Source organism: Monodelphis domestica, chromosome X, assembly GCF_027887165.1.
Source record: "Monodelphis domestica isolate mMonDom1 chromosome X, mMonDom1.pri, whole genome shotgun sequence".
Classification (NCBI taxonomy): domain Eukaryota; kingdom Metazoa; phylum Chordata; class Mammalia; order Didelphimorphia; family Didelphidae; genus Monodelphis; species Monodelphis domestica.
Genome location: NC_077235.1, coordinates 81,851,631 through 81,873,585, shown reverse-complemented (window position 1 = coordinate 81,873,585; position 21,955 = coordinate 81,851,631).

Below are 21,955 nucleotides of genomic sequence, written 5' to 3'. Positions count from 1 at the left end.
GCCTAGACCTCACCTACATTATGGAAAGAGCCGTGTCTGCTCCAAAACGGAAGTCCAAAAACAGCCCCCCTCTCAAAAGCCTTTGAATCAGCTTAAATACCTTCTCGATCTCGGCCAAGGTGAGATTACAAGGCATTCTGGGGAAGTGGAGCAAAGGCTTGTGGGGATTGTAGTCCTGTATTCGAGTCTATTTTTTACAATAGTAAGGGGGGGGCAGCTGGGTAGCTCAGTGGATTGAGAGCCAGGCCTAGAGATGGGAGGTCCTGGGTTCAAATTTGGCCTCAGACACTTCCCAGCTGTGTGACCCTGGGCAAGTCACTTAACCCTCATTGCCTAGCCCTTACTGATCTTCTGCCTTGGAACTGGTACATGGGCTTTTTAATTAAAAAAAAAAGAATTGATAGTAAATATTGGTTCCAAGGTAGAAGAGCAGTAAGGGTTAGGCAAATGGGGTGAAGTGACTTGCCCAGGGTCACACAGCTGGGAAGTATCTGAGGTCAGATTTGAACCTAGGACCTCCCATCTTTGGACCTGGCTCTCTATCCACTGAGCCACCCAGATGCCCCAGAACTGGCCTTTAACAAAAGAATTGGAGTGGCTGGCCTGTGAGGTCCTTTCTAGCTCTAGTTTTTCCTTGTATGTCTTTACAATCTCAGAAGCCTATTAATGCATCGAAAAGAACTTTTGGGACCATCTGAGCCAGTCCTCTTATTTTTCAGAATAGGGAACTGAGGACCAGAGAGGAGATACTGTACTTTGGTGGAAGGTCTACAATTATGATGTAGATCTCCCAAATGCCATTGGACTGATTACCCAGTAACTTGATGATAACGTGGAGAGAGGAAGGAGAAAAGCATTTGAGAACAAATACTGCAGATTTTAAAAACTTGTGCTTAAAATACAGCTACTGTAATTGGAAATGCTGAAGCCTCCCTAGCCTGGCTCCCCTAGCTGAATTTGCACCATTTCAAAGACATTCGTTTTTCCTTTGATTCCAGATTGCTTGCGTTTCTAGGCTCGGGTAGGAAGATGAAAGGCCCTGACGGATTGCCAGAAGTTGTGGCTGCAGGGAATAGGAGACCACAAGACTGGGGATTTCAGAAGACTTCCTAACCCTAGACTACCTGAAGAGCTCCTGAGCAGCTTTGATGCAGGAAGGCCTGAAGCTTCCTCGAACCAGCGAGAAGCCTCAAGGTAGGAAGATAGAGGAAGGATAGAAGTTCTGGATGCCGCGAGGGGGATGCCGGAGCCAAATTAGAGATATAAGGTGGCAGGAATGAGTCTGAAATGCAGGCCTTATTAATTATCAAGGAGCCACAGCAAAAACTCCAATCAGTGGACTACTCAGAAGGCTTGTACCCGTCCAGTGATCCAAATTTAATACCACACAGGTTGGAGACATGATAGAGAAAAGAAAGTGCCTGGCCGAAGGCCAGGTCCCAGGTGGGAGAGGTAGATCAGGAAAGGAATCAAAGATGCCAGAGGCCAAGCTCCAGCAAGGACAGGCATCAGTGAGAGCTGAGATCCAAGTGAGGAAGAGAGGGCGGAGCCTGCTGTGGCCCGGTATTTAATCTCTTTGATATGACACAATACATAGGGATGATTATCATTGGTTAATGACAAGGTATAGGTGTGGTTTCTCTTAGCCAGGTGAGCACAAAGAAGCCTGTTTTCCCGCCTAACCTGGGGGAAGCTGGGGTCAAGGGTCAGAGGCTTTCCTAGCCATGGGCAAGACTGAGCATGCTCAAGACTGAGCATGCTCTCTTCTAAGCCACTCTGTACACACTAACTGTTTCCCTTGCCCATAGCTAGGGGCGGACTGCTACAAGGCCCATTTTATGGGCTGCTCTTAGGGACTTCTGGGAAAAAGGCATTGGGGGCTGTAGCAATTATCCCCAAACTCTTTGTATCTTTTCCTTACAGAGCAAGCTGGCTAGAATGTTTGGGAGAGTTTTTGGTGGCCAAAAGAGTTCAGGCTTCTCTTGAACTGAGACCCTCAAATGTCTCTAATTCAAGAGGGCAATACGGTATCTTAAGCTCTTGGTGATCTAGGCAACTATCAAAGACGACAAGTTTCACAGGAGGTGACATCCTGTTCTGGTGAAGGGACTTGTCTCAGCTGGGAGTTCCCTACATCAGTTTAAAATACACTCCTTAACGATAGGAGTTCCATCAAAATTCCTGAAGAGAATGAAAATGGGTTATTGTTGTTCAATCATATTCAACCCCCTGTGATCTCATTTTGGGGTTTCTTGGCAAAGATACTTGAGCAATTGCTGTTTCCTTCTCCAGCTCACTTTCCAAATGAAGAAACTGAGGCCAACAGGGTAAAATGACTTGCCCAGGATCACACAGCTAGCGAGTGTCTCAGACCAGATTTGAACTCAGGAAGATAAGTCTTCTGGACTCTAGGCCCATTGACTACAGCACTACCTAGCTGATTTTTAGTGTCTGCCAATTAATATATATTTGTTTAAAAGGCAATCAACATTGTTGCAGAAGCTGACAATGGGAATGTTGGGGGAAAACTCAATGTTTTAACCCAATGTTTCCCACATGGAATGATAACAGAACAAGGAAAGAAAGGACTTAACCATAGAGTCAAAGTAAAACCAGAATAGGATCAAGAGACTGGGGCAACTGGAAGACTTGGAGAGAGACTGGAGGTCATGGTCAGAATGAAGAATAGATTTAGGAAGTGAGAGGAAGAGGAAGAAATTGAATTGTAGCTCGTGTTGTTTAAGGGAAGATGGACCAACTGCAATTGATGGACATCAGTAATACTATTGTGCGCTATAGCTTGTTTTCTCACCAAGAATACCTCAAAGAAAACCGTACTTTGGCTCATCTGTGGAGCTCTTTGGGTCAGGAACACTTTCAGTTTCTTTGATAGTAACTAGATAACAAGGCATTGAACATAGGATGAAATTACTACAAACAAAAAGGAAATCATACCCAAGCTCCTAGTCCAGCAACCCTCTACTCTTCCATGTTCCACCTTTCTTCAGGACCTACACAGTCCACATGACTCACAATACCTTTGAAGGGCAAGGGTCTTTCTTCCACATTGCAGCTCTGTGCCTCCCTTTTCCTTGGCTCTGTCTCTCACACTTCCTTGTTATGGTCTAGTAATCCTTTTATCCATTAATTTCTGCCTCTCCCTCTATATCTTCTCAAGTTTGGGCTGCTACTGATACTGTGGCTATTGTGACTACATTCAATGGCCACAACTGCTGAATATTTCCTCCAGCTACTGCCATACTACCTCAGAGAAGAATCATAGTTATTTTATTTTTGTTTCCTAATTACATAAAAACAAAATTTTTTAACATTAGTTTTTTTTTTAATTTTGAGTTCTATATTATCTCCCACCCTCCTCTCTACCCTCTTTGAGAAGGCAAGCAATCTAATATAGATTATACATGTGCATTCATGTTGCAAAAAAATACCCATTCCAAAAAACCCCAAGAACAATAAAAGTTTAAAAAGTATGCTTCAATCTGCATTCAGATTGCATCAGTTATTTCTCTGGGGGCAGAGAGCATTTTTCATCAGAGATCCTTCTTGGATTATTGTATTTCTGATAATAGCTAAATCATTCAGACTTGATCATTGTACAATATTGATATCAAGTTTTCCTCAGACCATCTCCCTCGTCATTTCTGCACAATAGTATTCCATCACAATCCTATACCACAGCTTGCTCAGCCATTCCCCAATGGATGAGCATCCCTTCAATTTCCACTTCTTTGCCACCACAAAAAAAGGGCTGCTATAAATATTTATTGTACATATTGGTCCTTTTCCTTTAAAAAAGTCTCTTTGTGGTGCAGCCCTAGTGGTGCTAGGTCAAAGGGTATGCACAGTTTTACAGCCCTTTGGGCATAGTTCCAAATTGCTCTCCAGAATGATTGGACCAATTCACAACTCCCCCAACAGTTCTTTTGGAAGATTATCCAAGTTAATAAGTCTCAGAACTCTTCAACACACTTCTAGTTCTTTGTTAGGATTTTATTCCGTCTGTGCTGGAACCTAAAAGGGTTCTTTGGGCAGCTAATGGAAGTTCTCCAGATCTTGGGTCAATTTTATTCACCTCCTTTTAGCCTCAGCAGTTTGTCTTCCCATTTCCTTTTCTCCTCCTACTTTGTCTTTCTGAAACTTAGAACAAACCCAGAACTTTCAATGCAAAATGTCTTTCCAACTTACATGAACTGATACAAAGTGAAGTGAGCAGAACCAGAACACTATACAGCAACAAGAATATTGTAAGATGATCAACTGTGAATGGCTTAGCTATTCTTATTTAAATTTATTTATTCAATTCATTAATTTAGAATATTTCCCCATGGTTCCATGATTCGTGTTCTTTCCCTCCCCTCCTCCCTCCCCACTCCCATAGCCAACAAGCAGTTCCACTGGGTTTTATATATTCCATTGATCAAGGCCTATTTCCATATTATTGATATTTGCACTTGGGTGATCGCTTAGAGTCTACATCCCCAACTATTTCCCCTCGACCAAGCAGTTGTTTTCTTCTGTGTTTCTGCTCCCACGGTTCTTTCTCTGGATGTGGATCATATTCTTTCTCATATGACTTAGCTATTCTCAGAAATATGATGACCCAAGACAATACCAAAGGCTTCATGATGAAAACTGCTATCCGCCACCACAGCAAGAACTGATGGAGTCTGAATACAGATCAAAGCATACTTTTAAAAAACACTTTATTTTTCTTGTCTTTTTTGTCTGTATTCTCTTTTGCAACATGGATTATATGGAAATATGTTTTGCATGACTGCATGTGTATAAACTTTGTCAAGTTGCTTGCCTTCTCAAGGATAAGGTAAGGGAGGGAGAGGATTTAGAACTTGACATAAAAAAACAAATGTTAAAAGTTACTTTCAGATTACTCTAATACAAAAATGAATAATATGGAAATAGATTTTGAGTGATAATATATGTATAACCCAGTGGAATTTCTTGTCAGCTCTGGGAGGGGAGAGAGAAGAGGTGAGGGAGAGAACATGAATCATGTAACCATGGAAAATATGTTTTAAAAATAAAATTAAAATTATATTAAAAATTACTTTTATAAAAAATAAAAACTTGGAAAGAACTATATGAGATAATGAAGAATGAAATGAGTAAAAACAAGAAAACACTATATACAGTATAGAATTACTATTTGAAGAACAGTCAGAGAATGAACCAAAAAATGGAAACATGGAAGACATATATACATGTGTCTGTTTGCCAGATGATGCAGTGTGGGGAGGGAAGGGAAGGGCTGAGATATCTAGAAACAAATTCTGTTAGTAAAAAACAAAATTTGTAAAAAAAAATTATTTTTATGTGTAATTGGAAAAAATAAATTAATTAAAAAAAAAGAAATTTCTATTCTACTCTTGTCATATCTCCTAGTGCAGTGATGGTGGACCTATGGCATGGGTGCCAAAGATGGCACGTAGAGTGCTCTCTGTGGGCATGTGACCATCTTCTCCCCCTCCCCCCAGTTCATTACTAGAAATGCAGGGGGACTTGAGCGGAGCTGCTCCCTGTCCCTCTCCACTGAGCCTGATGACATTTTTCACATCACCCACTCCTCTGCCCAGAAGCCCAATGGGAACACACAGGGGATAAAGTGAGTGGCTCACAGGTGGCAGAGCTGGAGGGGAGCAGAGCACTCTGGCCATTCCCCTCCCCTTCTCTACTAGCTGAAGACATTCCTCACTTCACCCCCCCCCCCAGCAGCCCAATGGGGGATGTGCTCAGCACTCATGGGGGGAGGGGCACAGCATGTGGTCTCTGGGGGGATGGGCACAGTACTTGGTCTGGGGGGTGGGGTGGGAGTGTGATCTGGCACTCAGTCTCCAAAAGGTTCACCATCACTGTCCCAGTGCATGCAAACTTCTCTGAGACTCAAATAAGGCTCAAGAAGATACTAGAAACATAGGATGTAGAAGAATAAGGGGACTGAATGCCAACAGCAATCCTGCCACCACATAAAAGACCCATATTCTCATTACAGAAAGATTACAAGAGAGGCCTGAGTCTTCAGCCTCTGATACTTACTAGCTGAGTGACTCTGATCATCTCACTTCACTGTTGTCTGCCTCAGTTTCCTCATCTGTAAAATGGAGATAATGTTAGCATCTGCCTGCCAGAATTGTTGTGAGGATCAAATGAAAGAATATTTGTAAAGCACTTAGCACGATGCTATATGTAAAGCACATAGTAGGTGTGCTTTATCAATGTTGATTTTCTTCTCAGTCCTTCCAGCTCTAGGTCTGGGATCCAATGTATGATTTGGAGCAAATACCTTCCCAGAATCAGAATCTCAGAGTGTAGTCTAACCTGGACTTCCATGAGCCTCACTTTTCTCATTTGTAAAATGCGATTGGATTAGATGATCTTTATGGTTCTATCATATCAGCCTCACAGATGTAGTGATTTAAGACTTCCCCCAAGGTGCAAATGACTTCCAATAAGAAATAGGCTCCCTTCGTCCTTTTCCCTTGCTCTCAGTATATGATACTTAGGAACACAATCGCTACCAAGTTTTAAAGTTGAGAGTCCAAGTTTCTCAGACGCCGCTCCTACTTGCTCCTGGTGATCCCCCAAACGCAACTCTCCAAATTCAAGATTGCTCTGGTTTCCACGTCTCTCCAGTGGGAATCATCCAAGTGGGCCTCATTCTCCAGCACCCTCCTTGAACCTGCCCACTCTGGGCTCTTGTCATTTGGACAATGCAGCCTACATCCTACTCCTCCCAAGCTGCCAATGCACTGGAGCTACTTCTGGTCTTATCAAGATTAGTAAATATCTGGTGAGTCAGTACAGTACTGATTGTACCCAGGGCAAAGGTCCCCCTCGGCCTACTATGAGCGGAGCACAGAACATACTTGCCATATTTCCATAGGGCACACTGTAAACATTTCATTGGGAAGAGGCCATTTTTAAAAAACCCTTTAAGGGCTAGGCAATGGGGGTTAAGTGACTGGCCCAGGGTCACACAGCTGGGAAGTGTCTGAGGTCACATTTGAACCCAGGACCTCCTGTCTCTGGGCCTGGCTCTCATTCCACTGAGTCACCCAGATGCCCCCTGGGAATTGGCCATTTTAAGGAAAGGTTCAGCTAAACCTTTGGGCAGGATCTACTCAGTACCTTCCAGAACTTTGGGCCTGATATTCTTAGCATGAACTTTCCCCAAGGCATTTGGATGGCTACCAGGCCTTATCAAAAAGAAACTGTCCTCGGTATCCCCCTGCCCCGCCCCCCCAAGTGTTTCTTCATTCTTTCTTTCAACTAGCATCTGTTAAGTTCCTACCATGTGCCAGGTGCTTGGGGGCACAAAAGTACCTACAGTAATTAGAATCCCAAAGTAAATCTCTGAATCCCCGCCTTCAAGGAGCTCACATCTCATGGGGGAAAGCAATATGCACTCATACACACACACACACCCCATATAAGGAAAGGCAAGATACATTTAAAGGAATTGGGGTGGGGAGGCATGAGCAATGGAGTAGATCGGATGTGGGAAGTGGTGCTGAAGCTGAGACTTGAAGGAAGCAGGCCTTCTCTGAGGGAGTAGTCAGGAAAGAGTGTATGCCAGGCATTTCAGGGCAGCCTGTGCAAAGACTCGGAGTAGAGGATAAGGGGCAGCTGGGTGGCTCAGTGGATAGAGCACCAGGCCTGGAGACGGGAGGCCCTGGGTTCAGATCTGACCTCTGACACTTTTTAGCTGGGTGACCCTGGGCAAGTCACTTCACTCCAATTGCCTTATCTTATGTCTTAGAATTCCCCATTGGATAGCCTTTATTGCTCTACTGCCTTAGAAGCAATAGAATGGCAGCTGTGTGATGTGAACAGAGAAAAGAGGACTTTTGCAGACCGAGTTATGGAAGTAGAATTAATAAGATTGGATATGAAGTATGAGGTGGAATGAAGAGTTGAGCTTGACTTCAAGCTACAAGCCTGAATAAATGCACAGATGATGATGAAGGACAGAGAGATAGTGTGAGGGAATGAAAGTTGGTCAAGAAGACCTAGGTTCAAATCCTGCCTCGGACACATTCAATGTGACCCTAGGCCAATCACTTAACCCCTCAGTGCTCCAGGCACTTGTATTAGAAGAAGGAGTTTCCTCACCTGGGAGTTCCCAGGATCAAGTACACAAGAGGTGCTAGAGACAAAGTTTGAAGCCAGGTTCTCTTGGCACCAAGTCCAATACTCTCTCTTACCATCCATCCCTGTCCTTGAATAATACATTCTAGAATTTTGCCAGGAATTCTATTTCCTTCCACATAGTTTGAAGCCCATAATTTTCATTATTGGAAATCAAGGCACTTGCTCTATAGTCCTATAGGATCTCTCTTGTACTCCATGATATTTCACTGACAGAAACTCAGCAATTACACCCTTTAGCCTCAGAGAATGCTGTTCATCTGGATCTGGTGACTTGAGCTCATCAAGGGCACCTAGATAGGTTTTTACAATCTGCCTCCTAACCTTGAAAACCAAATCCAGATTTGCCACATTTGTGCTATTATTTATTTATTTTTAATTTATTTAAAAGACTTTTCCATGGTTCCATGAGTCACGATTTTTCCCACCCCTCTTGCCTCCACTCTCCCAGAGATGATAAGCAATTCCACTGGGTTTATACATGCATCATTGTTCAAAACTTTTTTCCAAGTTATTCATATTTGCAGTAGAGTGATCTTTTAACATCAAAACCCCAATTACATCCCTATTAAACCATGTGATCAATCATGTTTTTCTTCTGTGTTTCTGCTCCCACAGTTCTTTCTCAGGATGTGGATATATTCTTTCTTGTAAGTTCCTCTGGATTGTGTTGGATTTCTGCCAGTAGAAAATTCTGTTACAGTTGATTGTGCCACAGTGTTATAGTTTCTACGTATAATATTCTCCTGGTTCTGCTCCTTTTGCTCTGCATCACTTCTTAGAGATCTTTCCAGTCCACATAGAAATCCTTTCAGCAGAGTAGTATACCATCACCAACATATACCACAATTTGTTCAGCCATTCCCCAATTGGAGGGCATCCCCTCATTTTCCAATTTTTTGCCACCACAAAGAGTATGGCTATAAATATTTTTGTACAAGTATTTTTCCTTATCACCTCTGTGGGGTACAAACCCAGCAGTGCTATGGCTGGATCAAAGGGTATGCATTCTTTTAAAGCCCTTTCTACATAGTTCCAAATTGCCTTCCAGAATGGTTGGATCAATTCACAACTCCACCAGCAATGTATTAGTGTCCCAATTTTGCCACATCCCCTCCAACATATATCACTTTCCTTTGCTGCCATATTGGCCAGTCTGCTAGGTGTGAGGTGGTGCCTCAGCGTTGTTTTGATTTGATTTTTATTTCTCTAATCAGGAGGGATTTAGAACACTTTTTCATGTGCTTATTGATAGTTTTGATTTCATCATGTAAAAACTGCCTATTCATGTCCCTTGACCATTTGTTGATTGGGAATGACTTGATTTTTTGTAATTTTGACTTAGTTCCTTATACATTTTTGAAATTAAACCTTTGTCAGAGAGTTTTGTTAGAAAAATATTTTCCCAGTTTGTTGTTTTCCTTCTAATTTTGGTTGCATTGGTTTTTTTGTACAAAACCTTTTAAATTTAATATAAACTAAATTATTCATTTTACACCTTGTAATGTTCTCTATTTCTTGCTTGGTTTTAAAATTCTTTCCTTTCCCATAGATCTAACAGATAAACTATTCTATGTTCACCTAATTGACTTAAATTTCTCTCTTTATATTCAAATCATTCACCTATTCTGAGTTTATCTTGGAATAGGGTATAAGATATTGATCTAAACCTAATTTTTCCCATACTGTTTTCCAATTTTCCCAGCAGTTTTTATCAAATAGTAAGTTCTTGTTCCAAAAGCTGGGATCTTTGGGTTTATTGAACACTAGCTGGCTGAGGTCACGTACCCCCAGTCTATTCCACTGATCCTCCCCTCTGTCTGTTAGCCAGTACCATATTGTTTTGATGACTGCTGCTTTATAGTATAGTTTAAAATCTGGTACTGCTAGTCCTCCTTCCTTTGCATTTTTTTTCATTATTTACCTTGATATTCTTGATCTCTTGTTCTTCCAGATTAACTTTGTTATAATTTTTTTCTGATTATATTAAAAAAGTTTTTTGGTAGTTTGATAGGCATGGCACTGAACAAGTAGATTAATTTGGGTAGGATGGTCAATTTCATCATATTCACTTTTACTACCCATGAGCAATTAATGTTTTTCCAATTCTTTAAATCTAGTTTTAATTGTGTAAAAAAGTGTTTTGTAGTTAGAATATAATTCCTGTGTTTGTCTTGGCAGATAGATTCCTAAATATTTTATATTGTCTAGAGTGGTTTTATATTGTCTAGAGTGGTTCTAACTCCTGCTGCTTAGTTTTGTTGGAAATATAAAGAAAAGCTGATGACTTATGTGGGTTTATTTTGTATCCTGCAACTTTGCTAAAGTTGCTAATTATTTCCACTAGCCTTTTGGTTGATTTCCTGGGATTCTTTAAGTACCCTATCATATCATCTGCAAAGAGTGATAGTTTAATATCTTCATTGCCAACTTTAATCCCTTCAATTTCTTTTTCTTCTCTAAATGTTATTGCTAGCATTTCCAGAATGATATTACATAAGAGAGGTGATAATAATGGGCATCCTTGCCTCACTCCTGATCTTACTGGAAAGGCTTCTAACATCCCCATTGCAGATAATGTTTGCTGATGGTTTTAAATATATACTGTTTATTATTTTGGGGAAAGGCCCTTCTACTCCTTTACTTTCTAGTGTTTTCAATAGGAATGAGTGTTGTATTTTGTCAAAGACTTTTTCTGAATCTATTGAGACAATTATGTGATTTCTGTTAGTTTGACTGCTGATATGGTCAATTATATGAATAGTTTTCCTAATATTAAATCATCCTTGCATTCCTGATAAAAATCCCACCTGGTCATAGTGGATAATCCTTGTGATGACTTCCTAGAGTCTTTCTTTCTTTTTTTGAAAAATGTTATTTAATTAATTAGTTTAGAAGATTTTTCTGTGGTTACAAGATTCATGTTCTTTCCCTCCCCTCTGCCCACCCCCTCCCATAGCCAACATGCAATTCCACTGGGTATTACATGTGTCATTGATCAAGACCCATTTCTATATTATTGATAATAATTGCACTAGGGTGATCATTTAGAGTCTATATCCCCAATCATATTCCCATCAACCCATGTGATCAAACACTTGTTTTTCCTCCTCACCGGTATTTTGCTTTTTATCACCCCCCACTTCCTCCTCCCTTCAATTACGCCCCACCTCCCTTCTTATTCCCTTTCTACTTCTCTGTACAGTGATAGCATTTTATACCCCACTGAATATACTCGTTTCCCCCTCTCTGAGCCAGTTGCAATGAGAGTAAAGTTTAAGCATTGCCCATCACCATCCTTATCTTCTCCTCTCTCTAATGATTTTTCATGCCTCTTTATGTTATATAATTTACCCCATTCTATCTCTTCCTTCCCTTTTCTCTCAATGCAACCCTCTCTTTCAGCCCTTAATTGATAATTTTTCATAACATTCACATGTATACATATCATATCATACATACATACTGTTCTATATCATAACATGTGTAAACCTCAAAATTTCTCAGACTTATGAATGTTAGGGGTTTCCCCCATTGGGGAATCTTCTACTTGGAAGAATTCCCTAGCAGATAGTGAGAATTCTACTTGAATGCCAGAGGGCTCCTTGCCTTGGGGATAAGGACTGCTTTAGGACAGAGAGCTCCTTGAGAACAATGAAAAGTACTTTGATCCATGCTTATGGAAGGGACAGGAAGTTCTTTGAGTCGTGACTGTTTTAGAATTGATACAATGGGATACTAAGTACCTATAAAGGTGGGGCAACTTGTAAACTACTTAAACCTAAAAGGGTGATAACTTATTCAGAGGTTTTTTCTAATGAAATTTGTCGACACAGCAGCATTTTTTTCCTGACTTATTAAAGAGATTAAAACTACTCAGCTGTGAATTCAAAATGGGCGGTCCTTTAGAAACATCTACAGTGATTGGTAGATGTAAGGACTTAGGGGAGGTGACAGAGGAGATTTTGCCCTTAAAAATAAGAGCTCAGAGAAGAGCTGGGTAGTCATTCTGAAACATTAAGATGGAGGAGGGAGCTGGTGAAAGCAGCTGAGATGCTGCTGGCCTGGTGTCATTAGAAATCCTTACTTAGACAGACCTTATTGTGAGTTATAAAAAACTGACTGATTTCTCTTTTAAGACTTAGGCCATATTGGCTTTGAGGTCCTTCATACTTATTCCCTTTTTACTCTCTCTTTCTTTGATTACTCATTGTATTGTTAATTAAAATCTCTATAAAACCCAATTGACTTGGGTATTTGAATAATTGGGAATATTTCCCTGGCGACCACCTTATATTTGATTTTAAACCCAAGACACTGTAGTGAAACATATTTCTGCGGTCAAACTTACTCACCCTCTCTTATATCTATCACAATTTATATCTTCCACTATTTTAACACTACAGTTTAAGACCTCAACCATTTTAAATCTCACATATGTACATATACATCATATCATCATAATCAGCTTACTTTTCTAGCATCTTTCTGAGTAAATTCCTTCAATCATTTCTACCAGTAAGAATAATTTTTGAGAATTACAGAAATCCCCTTTCTATGTAGACACATATAAACATTTTGACTTTAATGAGTCCCTTAAATTTTCTCTTTCTTATTTACCTTTTTTAGGCTTTTCTTGTCTCTCGTGTTTGGACTTGAAATTTTTTGTTTAGGTCTGGCTTATTCCTTGGGAATGCTTAGAAATCTTCTATCTTATTATTGAATGACCATTTGTTTACCCTGAAAGAATATACTCAGTTTTGCTGACTAGCTGACTCTGGGTTGTAAACCCAAATCTTTTGCCTTTTGATCCTTTAATGTAGAAACCTGTGTGGTTCTGATTGTACCTCCATGGTATTTGAACGTTTTTTTTCCCTAGCTGTTTGAAGTATTTTTTCCTTGACTTGGTGGCTCTTGAATTTAGCTATTACATTTCTACAAGTTTTCATTTGAGGATTTCTTTCTAGAAATGCTCTGTGAATTTTTTCAAATTAAATTTTATTTTCTTGTTCAAGGATCTCTGGGCAGTTATCTTTGATAATTTCTTATAATATGATGTCCAAGTTTTTTTCTTCATCATGGCTTTCAGGTAGTCTAATAATTCTCAAGTTGTCTTTCCTAGATCTATTTTCTAGGTCAGTAGACTTTTCAATAAGATATTTCATCTTTTCCTCTGTTTTTCATTCCTTTGATTCTGCTTTATTGTTTCTTGATTTCATGAAATAATTAGTTTCTAGATGGCCAATTCTAATTTTTTTTGTAAATCAAAGTTTATTTATTTAATTAATTTAGAATATTTTTTCATGGTTACATGATTCATATTCTTTCTCTCCCCCTCCTTCTACCCCCCTCCCATAGTCAACAAGCAATTCCACTGGGTTTTACATGTATCATTCATCAAGACCTATTTCCATATTATTAATATTTGCAATAGAGTGATCATTTGGAGTCTACATTCCTGATCATATCCCCATCGAACCATGTGATTAAACAGTTGTTTTTCTTCTATGTTTCTATTCCCACAGTTCTTTCTCTGGGTGTGGGTAGCATTCTTTCTCCTAAGTCCCTCAGAGTTGTCCTGGATCATTGCATTGTTGCTAGGAGAGAAGTCGATTATGTTCAATTGTGCCACAGTGTATCATCAGTCTCTGTGTACAATGTTCTGCTGGTTCTGCTCCTTTCCCTTTACATCAATTCCTGGAGGTCATTCCAGTTCCCATGGAATTCCTCCAGTTTATTATTCCTTTGAGCATAATAGTATTCCATCACCAACAGATACCACAACTTGTTCAGCCAATCCCCAATCAAAGGGCATCCTCTCAATTTCAATTTTTTTGCTATAACAAAGAGCACAGCTATAAATATTTTTGTACACATATTTTCCCTATTATCTCTTTGGGGTACAAACCCAGCAGTGGTATGGTTGGATCAAAGGGCAAGCAGTCTTTTAAAACCCTTTGGGAATAATTCCAAATTGCTCTCCAGAATGCCTGGATCAATTCACGACTCCACCATCAATGCATTAATGTCTCAATTTTGCCACATCCCCTCTAACATTTATCACTTTCCTTTGCTGCCATATTAGTCAATCTACTAGGTGTAAGGTTATATCTCAGAGTTGTTTTGATTTGCATTTATCTAATTATAAGAGATTTAGAACACTTTTTCATGTGCTTATTGATAACTTTGATTTCTTTATCTGAAAACTGCCTATTCATGTCCCTTGCCCATTTATCAATTGGGGTGATGGCTTGATTTTTTGTACAATTGATTTAGCTCCTTATAAATTTGAGTAATTAGACCTTTGTCAGAGGTTTTTGTTATAAATATTTTCCCAATTTGTTGCTTCCCTTTTAATTTTGGTTACATTGGTTTTGTTTGTACAAAACCTTTTTAATTTAATGTAGTCAAAATTATTCACTTTACATTTTGTAATATTCTCTATCTCTTTCTTGGTCTTAAAATCTTTCCTTTCCCACAGATCTGACTCTTATACTATTCTATGTTAACCTAATTTACTTATAGTTTCCTTCTTTATATTTAAGTCATTCACCCATTTTGAATTTATCTTGGTGTAGTGTGTGAGATGTTGATCTAAACCTAATCTCTCCCATACTGTTTTCCAATTTTCCCAGCAGTTTTTGTCCCAAAATATGGGATCTTTGTGTTTATAGAACACTGGCTTGCTGAGGCCATTTATCCCTACTCTATTCTATTGATCCACTCTTCTGTCTCTTAGCCAGTACCATATTGTTTTGAAGACCACTGCTTTATAGTATAGTTTAAGATCTGGTACTGATGCACAGAGCCTTAAGAAGTCTCATGAACTTCCGAGTAATCATGGCCGCATCTAGACGCCACATGCTTCCTCTCCCCGGCACCGAACGAAATAGACTACATCAAAGGAGCATAAAAATCACCTTTGGAGGAACAGAAGGACTCCCGAGTACTCCCCAGTACCCCACAGAGGCGAAGGTACGTGGGGTTTGGACATTTCCATACTATAATAAGGAGGAAAAGCTTGCACAGAAACATGAACTGAGCCGCCCTTCCCCCCCACCTCCCCCACCAAACCAGAGTGAGCTACCGGAGCGCTCACTGGGACAGCGAGTGAGTGGGGAACGTCTCTGTCTGGGGGGCACTCCAGGGTCCTTGGGATCTGGGGACTGTCAGGAAAAAACGTCTCAGGGTGGTTTCACAGGAGAATCCTGTACTGAGCACAGGGGGCCCAGGGAGCCGTACTCGGGGCAGTTGTGCTGAGCATCTGGGAGGAGCTAAACACCAGGGGTGCACCACGCACTGATTATCTGGGCGGAGCTGAACACCTGGGCAGTTTGGCTGTGATCAGGGGCCCAGCTCTCTAAGAAACCTCAGAGGCTGGGAAGAACTAGTCTGAGGCAACCTAAATTCACAGAAAACCTGCCCATATCACCTAGACCCCAGACCAAAAAGGGAAAGGGGAATAAAACCACCAAAGGGATGGCTCACATGGCCCAAAATCAAGCCTCCAGGAAGAAAGGGAAAAAGGTGACTATTGAAAACTTTTATGGTGGAAGTACCCAAGGAAAAGAAGAGAATGAGGATGAAATTAAAAAAAAAAATCAGAACATGCCTCCCAAAATGGAAACTATCAACAAGCTCTGGAAGATCTCAAACTGGAACTTACCCAAAAGATGGAAACCTGGAAAGAAAAATGTGAGAAAGAGATCAGCAGTCTGACAGATAGGACTGCTCAATTGGAAAAAGAGCTCGAAGCATCCAATAGAAGGTCAGACAAAGCTGAAAAGCAAAACCAGTCCCTAACGACCAGAATTAAGCAACTCGAAGAAAGTGAGATCATAAAACAGCAAGAATCAATAAAGCAAAGCCAAAAAATTAATGAATTAGAAGAAAACATAAAATATCTCACTGAAAAGGTCACAGACTTGGAAAACAAAGGAAGAAGAGACGACCTCTGAATTATCGGTCTCCCAGAAAAACCAGAGATAAACAATAAACTCGATGTTATTCTACAGGAGATTATAAAAGAAAATTGCCCACACGTTTTGGAGCAAGGGGGCAAAATAGAAATAGAAAGGGTTCATAGAACACCCTCTATACTAAATCCCCAAAAGACAACCCCTAGGAATGTAATTGCCAAATTCAAGAGCTTCCAAGAAAAGGAGAAAATCCTACAAGAAGCCAAGAAGAGGAGCTTCAGATATAGGGGGGCTCCCATAAGGATCACACATGACTTAGCAGCTAACACACTAAGAGACCGCAAAGCATGGAACACGATATTTAGAAAGGCAAGAGAGCTGGGTCTCCAACCAAGAATCAACTACCCAGCAAAACTGACTATATACTTCCAGGGGAAAGTATGAACATTCAACAAAATAGAAGATTTCCAAGCATTTGCTAAAATCCAGTACTGCTAGGCCCCCACCCTTCACATTTTTTTATTAGTTCCCTTGATATTCTTGAGCTTTTGTTCTTCCAAATGAACTTTGTTATAATTTTTTTCTAATTGAGTAAAAAAGTTTTTTGGTAGTTAGATAAGTATGGCACTAAATAAATAGATTAATTTGGGTAGGATTGTCATTTTTATTATATTAGTTCATCCTACCCATGAGCAATTAATGTTTTGCCAGTTATTTAGATTTAGTTTTAATTGTGTAAAAAGTGTTTTGTAATTGTATTCATATAATTCTTGTGTTTGTCTTGGTAAATAGATTCCTAAATATTTTGTATTATCTAAGGTGATTTTAAGTGGAATTTCTCTTTCTAATTCTTGCTGCTGAGTTGTGTTTGATTCTGACTTTAAGGCCTGGTTTTCTTCTGTTAGTTTTTCATTTTCCTTTTTCATTTGGCCCATTTCTTCTTGCATCATTTTAATTTCTTCTTGCATCACTTTCCTTTCTCCTTGCAATACTTTCATTTCTTCTTGCATAATTTTAATTTCTTTTCCCCTCTTTTCCTTTGCTTTTCCTAATTGGTTCTTAAAGTCTTTTTTCAGCTCTTCCAGACTCTGTGTCCAATACATATTTTTCTTTTGGACTTTGTGTGTTTCCTTTGCTTTTTCTGTCCCCTTTTGTGTCTGTACCTTGCTCTTTGTGTCCATAAAAATTCTTTAGAGTTAGGTGCTTTTTTTTGTTTGCTCATTTTTTCCTATCTAATTATAGGTAGGCTCTTTTTTTTCTGGGAAGTTGGGGTGCCCTCTTAAATTTCAGTTCTTCCTTGATGCTATTTTCAGCTAATTTTCTAGATTGTTACCTGTTTACACTGAGGGCTGGGAGCTCCGAAAGTCCCCTCCCCCTGCTGATTGAATTGACCCTTGAATTGCTGATAGCTTAAAGACTTTCCTGAGGCTTGGGTATAAGCTTTAGATATCACTCTGAACTTGACCAGGTCAGGGGTTCATCAAACTTTAGCCCCAGACTTAGGTCCAAGTTCTTTGTCTTACTGTGTTCCTGATTCAATCAGGCACACCCTTGATTGCTCTATCCTGGAGCTGCCCCTAGTTCTGGGCAAAAAGATTTAGGGTGGATAGGTTCCTCCTGAAAACTGTGTCCTCATCCCAAACCATGGATTATGTCCTCATCCAAGGCTCAGACTAGGATTCCTGGCTTTGCTCTGGACCCACACAGATCAATCCCCTTTAGCCCAGATTGCCCTGGGCTGGGACTCTGGACTTTTCTACAGGTTTAAAATTTCAAAGGGTATGAGTTGGCTTGGACCACCATTTGACCAGGCAGGCTCTCAGGATCTGAATGTTGGTTTGGACTTAAGTTTGGCACCTGTGAGAGCAGATGTGGGGTGGGGTGGGGTGGGGGAGGATTGTGGTTTGTCCTTGGTTTGTTCTTCACTCCTTGCTATAGCCTCTTGCTGGTTCTGCTCCCCTCTCACCCAGTTCCCCAGTTCCCCAGTTCCCTCTGCCTACCTCTTGGGTTTTTCTTTTCTTGAAAGTTGTTTCACTGTCTTTTTGTTGGTTCTTTCACTCCTGTATTCATTTTGTGGGGATATTTTTCATCTTGGTCAGAGAGGATTCTCATGGTGAAATGGAGCTGTTGCTCTAGTTACTTGTTACATCTTGGCTCCCTGTGCTATTGTTTCAAATCCAAAGGTCATCCTCCTTGGTGGAAACATAAGTAAGATAAAAGTTGAACAATGTCTTTTTTCTCTGTCATCTCTCTTGATCCCATCTATGCTGAGTGGTTTTATTCCTTCATTGATCCACTTCTTTCCCTAACAGAGCTTTAAACCGTGCAAGTGTTTCTGGACCCATTTTGTTCTTCTTCACTTTCCTTCCCAGATACAGCTCATTTTGAGCTTTAGGACACATAGCATTCTTATAGTAACATACCTTTTGTATTATTCATCTACTTCTCCCTGTCCTTTCCAGGAAATATACAATTATTAAGTGCCTACTCTAGGCAGCCATAGTAGGAAACAAAGAAAAATCAAAGACAGTCCATGTTCTCAGTCTAATGTTCTTACCTTTTATTTTGTTCTTGTTGATGTGCAGACATTTTCCAGGTGTGTCTGACTCTAACTGGCCCCATTTGGGATTTTCTTGGCAGAGATACTAGAATGCTTTGTCATTTCCTTGTCCATATCATTTGACATGTGGGGAAACTGAGGCAACCACAGGAACTGACTTTCTCAGGCTCCTAAAGCTAATCAGTACCCATGACATCAAATTGCCATCTTTGCCTTAAGATCTCTAGTTCAGTTAGCTTCTTGCCTGCACTTTTGCATTTATGTATAGAAATAGAAAACTATACCTTCCTTCTTAGAATCAATGCTGTGTATTGATTCTAAGGCATAAGAGTGGTAAGGGCTATGCTGTGGGGATTCAGTGACTTGTCTAGGGTCACCCAGCTAGGATGTATCTGGGGCCAGATTTGAACCCAGGACTTCCCATCTCTGGACCTTGATCTCAATCCACTGAGCCACCCAGCTGCCCCCCTAAAACTATAGGTTTTATTTTTGGCTCCTGTCTTGGATTTCAGGAAGCTGGGTGGCACAGTGGATTGAGATCAAGGTCCAGAGATGGGAAGTCCTCGGTTCAAATCTGGCCCCAGATACATCCTAGCTGGGTGACCCTGATCTGGAATAAGGAAGATCTGAGTTCAAATGTGGCCTTAGACATTGATGATCTTGGGAAGACCACTGTTTCCTCAACTGTAAAATGGGGGTGATAATAATAGCACTAAATGCCAAGGGTTCTTGTGAGGATTAACTGAGGTGCAGTGGTACCTTGATATAGGAGTACCTTAAGTTACGAGTAATTTGCAATAGGAGCGGTCACAATGGACTTGTGCTTCAAGGCACGAGCAGATACTTGAATCACGAGCCTCCACCACCCTGCCCTAGACAGCCTGCAGGACATTCGGCTTCACAGGTTGCACGAGGCTCTCTCGTCTAGTTCAGCATTTGTCTGCCCCTGCGAGCATCTGTATTGAACTGCTTTTGCTTTCTTCTTTCCTTTTGTCTCCATTCTCAGTTTGGGGGGCAAATTTCTTAGCTTTTAACCGGGGTCCTGAGGACGGAGTTACAGCAGCAGCAGAGGGAGGTTTTGCACGAAATGAGTGGGGAGGAGCCCGAGGTGGAGGAGGTGATCAGTCCAAGTGAGATGAAGGAAAAAATGAAACAGTTTATTTATTGAAAAGACACACCCAGGAAAAGTGGTGACAGGTTGTGCACTGGGGCTGTGCGACGACACTTGTTTCACACGTTACTGAAGGGAGGAAGACGCAAACTTCCATGGAAAGGCCTCTAAGGGAAATCGAGGAAAGAGTGGCGAAGTGGCCCAAATCCAATGAAGAAAATGATGATAATGAAGTAAAGTAAAACCATAGCAATGAAGTTGCATATCATAAGAAACGCGGCAGGTCAACTTTGCATTGAAATGTAGCCTTACGTGTGGCGAGAGTAAATTACGGTAAGCGCTCGCGATAGCGAGTGCAGGAAATGACAACCTTCTCCTCAACATCTTCTCCTGACCTTGAAGGTAAGTCACATTTCTTAAGCACGTTTAGTTCTCGACTTTCTTTCTTATTATCTAGAAATAAATGTATTTGTTATTTATAAAGTACATTTTCGTGCTTAAAAGCATAGAAACCCCCAAATCTGCGTGTTTTGGGGGGGGGGTAGGAACCCAGTAATGGCATTTCCATTTTTTTAAATGGGGAAATTCGAATGGACACACACGTACAAATTGAGTTACCAGCTTGGCCACGGTACGAATGAAACTCTCTATTTGTAAAGTACCTGGCAGGGAGGTGTGCTCCAAATGCTAATCGTTATTATTATTTTGTTTCCTGCCAGCTCACAGGTACTTGCCCGCTGATCTCTATGCCGTAGTGATTGGCAGCTGTACTAGGCAGTTTCCTACTTCCTGGTCCTTTTAAAGTCAAAGTCCTTTTGATAAGATTTGAAAAGACTCAGGCTCCATTTCTTACCAGCTCCTTTGGGGTACACTCCATTCCTGGCCCAGAGCCCATCCTTCATAGAATTCAGATTGTCAACAGGGAAGCTCCCAACCCCAAACTTGTAATGATCCCCAGTTTACTTAGCTTAAACATTTGACCTGGTCACCTGAGAGTTCCTCCCTGAGGGCATAGCCAACTTCACTTGTCTCAGACTGGCAGCAGACCTTAAAGTAGTTGGAGTGGGGACTGATAATCCCAACAGGTGTGGAGTGGTTTCTCCCCTTAGACCAAAGTCCTTTACCAAGATGGCCCAGCTGGGCCCTTCCCTTTTTTGTCCATTATAAAGCATCAGCCCCTCACTGGGATTCCTGTCTGGGACTCCTCATTTTCCTTTGTTACCATTGTAAAGTCAATCAACTGTCCCCCTCATCCTCAGCCCCCAGGTTTCACCTAGAAAGGTATTTAAGTTCCCAACTTTAATGGTGCCTTGGAATTGTCAATCTAGTGTGGTTGGCTCTCCCAGGGGTCAGTGCCCAGAGCATCCAGAGTTCAATCCTCGGACTCTGTGTGGAGGCCTACTGTCACACTGAGCCTCTTTCCCTTGATTAAAGAGGGATTTTCTGACTATTTAATAGTTCTGTGTTTCTTAAAAGTCAACAAGATTATGGCCTAGAAATCCAATTCACTTTCTTTTTTTTTTTAACCCTCGCCTTCCGTCTATACTGTGTATTGGTTCCAAGGCAGAAGAACAGTAAGGCCTAGGCTGTGGGGCTGTTAAGTGACTTTCCCAGGATCACACAGTTAGGAAGTAAATGAGGTCAGATTTGAACCTAGGACCTCCCATCCCTAGGCCTGGTTCCCCATCCACAGAGCCACCCAGCTGCCCCCCCCCCCCAATCACTTTCAAAATCTCCTTTGTTGTTCTGAATTCCTTCTTTTTTACTGGATCCCATGACTGAAATGTCCTCCCTCCTTACTTTTGCTTGGATTCCTCAAGACTCAGATCCAGGAACACCATTTCAAGAGGCCTTTCCTGGTTCTCCTAGATGCTAGTACTTTCCTCTCTAGTTATCTTCCATCTACTTTTTATTTTAAAAATATTTCATTTTACCAATTACAGTGTTAAACTGTAAAAAACACAGAACTATTAAATAGTCAGAAAAACCAAGGCCTTAATGAGGAAAGGGATAATAAGTCCAATATTTGGCCCTTTCCTCAGACTCTGGCACCACATCTTTTACAGGGCTTACTCCCAGGACTCTGGAGACATCGCTGGGAGTGACACTGCACTAGAAAAGGGGTTCCATGTGACAGTAGGCCTCCATACAGAGTCTGAGGATTGAATTCTGGATGCTCTG